The sequence below is a fragment of the Dama dama genome, chromosome 1 (genome assembly GCF_033118175.1).
Source record: "Dama dama isolate Ldn47 chromosome 1, ASM3311817v1, whole genome shotgun sequence".
Classification (NCBI taxonomy): Eukaryota; Metazoa; Chordata; class Mammalia; order Artiodactyla; family Cervidae; genus Dama; species Dama dama.
Genome location: NC_083681.1, coordinates 32,603,179 through 32,608,658, shown reverse-complemented (window position 1 = coordinate 32,608,658; position 5,480 = coordinate 32,603,179). Strand labels below are relative to the sequence as shown.

The window sequence follows — 5,480 nt, the reverse complement described above, 5'->3', positions numbered from 1 at the left end:
TTTTGTCACACACAGATCTCTTGTCACTTCTCTGAATGCACTCATTCCTTTGCTTTTAGGACAAAACCAAACCTCTTTGCTGATAAAATTAAAAAAAAAAAAGCTCTGCCTTCCCAAGGATTTGGTCTTACCTGGCACTCCAGCCTCAGTCTCTTTCCAGTCTCCTTCTGGAATTCTACATTCCAGCCCTGCTAGACCTTCACTGTCTCTCATGGTCCATGCTCTTCCAACTCTTAACTTTCCTCTATCAATTCTTTCTACTTGGAATCCTCCTCTAATGGGCCACTCATATGTCACCTTCAGGCCTCTGGTCAAGAATAGCATCCTTCAAGAGAGCTGTCGTCACCTCCGGGTTAGGTCCTGCTGATTTCTGTACATTTCCTATGAAAATATTCACTACACCTTTTTGATATTCATGTTTAATTGTTCATTCTTCTCTCCCAGCTCCTAGCCCAACGCCCAGTATGCATTAGGTGCTCACAGCTATGTTCTAGTTGAATGAACAAGTTTATCTAAATGATAATAGCATTATCCCTACATATTTGAGAATTTCCACATCCCTTCAGGAAGATGGTCCTTGTGTTCTCCCATCTGTGAATCAAACTGTGCTTCCAAACCAACCTGTTCATGCAAAATAATTAAGCATTTGTGTAAAACTGGGGCAGAAGAGGCAGCAACACCAAAGGCAGCTGAGCTACTCTCCTGCTGCAGAAAACTGGGTGAGAGTTTAATTGAGAAGGTGTCTAACATCTGATTCAAATAACTCCTGGCCTTCTTTCCCTTGCTGGGAGGTTTGCACATATGCTCTGTAACCTACTTGCAGTATTATGATTAACAGTGATCATGAAAACATTGTCCTTTAAATATTTAAAAAATATTTAGGTCCTTCCCTGGTGGTCCAGTGGCACAGACTCCATGCTTCCAATGCAGGTGGCCCAGGTTCAATCCCTGGTCAGGGAACTAGATGCCACATGCTGCAACTAAGAGTTCTTGTGCCACAGCTAAAGATCCCACAGGCTGCAACAAAGAGCCAGTACAGCCAAATATATAAATATTTGAAGAAATATTTAATCCATCTTTAAATGTGGCTGTATTAACTCTGAGACCTGGATTTTTTCAAAGCAGGGGAAACACTGTGATTTCTAATGAAGAAATAGGATTAGACATGTAGACATTAACATCGTAGAAAAACTTCTAGACGGATACCTGTTGTTGTCCAGTCACTAAGTCTTGTCCGACTCTTTGTGACCCTATGAACTGCAGCATGCCAGGCTTCCCTGTCCTTCACTATCTCCTGGAGTTTGCTCAAACTCATGTCCATTGAGTCAGTGATGCTATTCAACCATCTCGTCCTCTGCCCATACCCCTTTTGCCTTCAGTCTTTCCCAGCATCAGAGTCATCTCCAATGAGTCAGCGCTTTGCATCAGGTGGTCAAAGTGTTAGAGTTCCAGCTTCAGCATCCGTCCTTCCCATGAATATTCGGGGTTGATGTATACTAGTTTCATATAACTGAAAAAAATCTTTTCATGTACCTGCTTCTGGGTGAGCAACAGGTGATGGAATACAGTCTTCCTGGGGCCACAGGGATGCAGCTTCTGTCCGGATCTTGCCCTACTGATTTTCAGTCCTGTCATTTTGTAAATATATTTGCCTGAATTAAATATATATGTGTATATATATATAAATATATATTTGCCTGATGTTTTCCCTGTCTATAGCAGGACCCCAAAAACTGAGAAATCTCAGTCTAGGATAAAGAAAATGTTTGATGAGAATCCAGAGATGACATTTACTGAACCATCAGAGTGTAGAGAACCACTCTGCTCTCCAGCAGGACACATTGGGTAAATATATACATAAATAATATCTATTTATTATTATTCCCTCATATATAAACCTACACTGTTTGGTGTATTTCATTGTTGATTCTAAAATACGTGCTTAGGGATGGAACAGTGGAGCTTTAAAGGCAGTTAAAAGGGAAGTAGCAGGGAGGGTACATCGTCGCCAGCCTGGCTGAGCAGCAAGATTTTCTAAAGACACAAGAGGGAGTAGATGACCTTTCCAGAGCCCTCTCATCCAAAGATTTTATGATTGCATGCACGTCCTCTGTCTAGACATGAAGGGTGGGTGCTCCTGCTTTTTCTGTGGTAACATGGGGAAAAGTGTGACTGCTCCACCTACAGTCACATCGCAGAAACTACTCAACCTCAGCCAGAAAAAAAAACAACGAAATCACAAACAAAACAGGGGAGAAAAAACCCACTGAGAACACAGTTCCAGAGTCTGTTACAAACAATATTCTCCCCAAATTATATTCACACTTAGTCCAGGCTTTCAGAGAGACAGTAACTTCCAGATTCTGTGTTTTGCATAGTTATCAACATTCATTCATATACTTAATGCCTAATCTACCGACTCGATGGACGTAGGTTTGGGTGGACTCCAGGAATTGGTGATGGACCGGGAGGCCTAGTGTGCTGCGGTTCATGGGGTCGCAGAGAGTCGGACACGATTGAGCAACTGAACTGAACCGAATATGTAAGACCATTTCACGAGAAAAGGGAGAGACTGAAAGTTTGGCCCTTCCTTTGACAAGTGAAGAACAAAGACCTGGACAGATTAAGTTAGATGACCATGGTTATTCAGTGACTAAGACCCAGGTGTTTGATAAGACAGTGGTGTGACGAGTTCTCTCCTTCTGAGACTGATCCAACACTGCAGTGCTGTCATCAAACATTATACCTCAGATTCTTTCTCCTTTCATCCTTAGGCCCTGGTCCTCACGCCTCTGCATTTCAGGCAACCTGCAGGCACCTTGTCCCTCCTCTGGCCTCCTCACTTCCTTACCTCTGCCCTTATAAACTTCCATGCAATTCCATAAGCTTGTCAGCTCTTACCAGGCTCAGGTCACACTAAAGACCTGCCCTGAACACTCTTCTCCAGACACCACATGACTCTGCTATTTCTCTCTCTCTCTCCACTCAGGTCTCTTCAAACGTCACTGTTAGGTAGTTAGAATAGGAAAAAGGAGTCCAAGAGGGCAGCAGTTGAAAGACCAAGAAAGAGAAAAGCCTGTGAAAACAGAACAAAAGAAAATCTGCAGACTGAAGGGAGAATTTTAGGTGAAACAAATATGCCCCCTTCTTGGCTAGCCCAATTTGCATAGGGCGGGCTCAGAGGGGAGGCGACAGAACATATGAAAAGAGGATTGAGGCCTCTCCTTTGGGGTCAGCTCGCCCTCATGCCTTGAGGGTGGACTATCCTTTGTCTGCCGAATAAAACTCTGAGCTGTAACCAAGCTGGAACACTGGTCCAGCATTTCAAATATTTGCTGTGGCAGGACAGAACTGAGGAAATTAAACACTACCCCAATAGTCACCTCCTTGCCGAGACCTCCCTTAACCACATTCCTTAAAATAGTGAGTTCTTCACTCATTTTTAAGCCATCAGTCAAATATACTTTGAGTCTTTATTTTGAAATAAAATGAACATATTGAACCTTACAGGGACCACAAAGCACTCCTTAAACTTCTGGAAATCCAGCACCTGCCACCAGACTGTCTCTGGCATGCGGTCTTCCCTCCTTGACCCTACCTGATGGTGGCAGGACTAAATTGCTGGGAAAGGGGAAGAGGAAGAGAGAAAATCCTTCCCTTCAAAGAGAATATCCTTTTGAATCCTCATTCTTCATCCTGACCAAGTTCTAAGGTTGGGCCCTACATCTTACATGTTTCTCTATCAAGAAGCACCTAATTTTCTTTTCTTCCCCCTATTCCATTTTATTTTTTGAATTTTTATTTATTGATTTTTGTTGTTTTTCAGAGGCTAAGTCATGTCCGACTCTTTGCTACCCCATGGACTGCAGCACTCCAGGCTCCTCTGTCCTCCACTATCTCCCAGAGTTTGCTCAAATTCATGTCCATTGAGTTGGTGATACCATCCAACCATCTCATCCTCTGCTGCACCCTTCTCCTTCTGCCCTCAATCTTTCCCAGCATCAGGGTCTTTTCTTTCTTTTTCCCCAGCATCAGGGTCTTTTCCAATAAGTCAGCTCTTTGCATCAGGTATAGCTGATTCACATTGCTTTAATTTTTTCTGTACAGCAAAGTGATTCAGTTATATAAATATTCTTTTTCATATTTTTTCCATTATGGTTTATCACAGGATATTGAATATATCAATAGTTCCCTGTGCTACCTAGTGGGACCTTGTTGTTTATCCATCCTATATATACAAGTGTGCATCTGCTAACCCCAGACTCCTACTCCATCCCTCCTCTACCTTCCCTCCCTGCTGGCAACCATATAAGTCCTCTATGTCTGTGAGTCTGCCTGTTTCATAGATAAATTCATTTGTGTCATAGTTTAGATTCCACATATAAGTGATATCATATGCTATTTGTCTTTATCAGACTTATTTAGTATGATAATGTCGAGGTCCTTCCATGTGGCAGTAAATGTCATTGTTTCATTCATTTTTATGGCTGGGTAATATTCCACTGCATGTATGTACCACATCTTCTTCATCCATTTAATCTGTTGATGGACGTTGAGGTTGCTTCCATGCCCTGGCTATTGTGAAGAGTGCTGCTCCGGACACAGGAGAAGCAGCACCTAATTCCTAATTGTGACTCAAGCAGCTGGAAACCTAGCACCCCAAAGAAGGTGGGAACTTCCCAGGCCAGCTCTTACTCAGAACTCTGACGAGCAAATGCCTCAACTTACTATAGGATGGGACTCCAAATGATGGAATTTTCTAAGAGCTATGCATAACTGCCAAATAAATACATCAAGGCATTATTTTTTCTACAACTGCCTCACCACACATAAAAAGCTTACAATTGGAGCAATATCTCTAGCATAGTTGCTTTAGAGAGAATCTGAATATCCAGTTGATGATATTTTGTCTCTTAACCTTCTCACCCAAGTTATCATTCCAGCCTACAAACTCTCAGTGTGACATTGAATCACTTACCTTATATTTTTGTATTTTTGATATTTTCTAGGTGTGACCTTTTATTTTCCACTTAGGTAAGTCCCTTTAACCTTTCTTGTAGAGCTGGTTGGTGGTGCTGACCTCTTAGCTTTTGCTTATCTGTAAAACCTTTGATCTCTCTTGCAAATCTGATTGAAAGCCCTGCCAGGTATTCTTGGTTGTAGGTTTTTCCTTGTTATCACTTTAACTATAACCTGCCGCTCCCCTGTGGCCTCCAGAATTCCTGCTGAAAAGTCAGCTGATAGCCCTATGGGAGTTTCCTTGTTTGTAACTTGTTGCTTTCCCCTTTGCTGCTTATAATATTTTCTCTTTAGCTTTACTTTTTGCCATTTTAATTACGGTATGTCTTGATGTGGTCCTCTTTGGGGTGATCCTGCATGGAACTTTCTGTGCTTCCTGGACCTGGATGTTTCCTTTCCCAGGTGAGGGAAGACTTCAATATATGTTATCTGGGACTTCCCTGGTGGTTCAGTGGCTAAGA

At 42.3% G+C, this 5,480-nt stretch overlaps 1 non-coding gene across 1 annotated transcript; it reads left to right on the top strand.

Moving 5' to 3' along the window:
• Positions 1–887: 887 nt before the first annotated feature.
• TRNAW-CCA (transfer RNA tryptophan (anticodon CCA)) lies at positions 888–960 on the top strand. Its single transcript has one exon. It is a non-coding gene; the product is annotated as a tRNA-Trp (tRNA).
• The last annotated feature ends 4,520 nt before the right edge of the window (positions 961–5,480 follow it).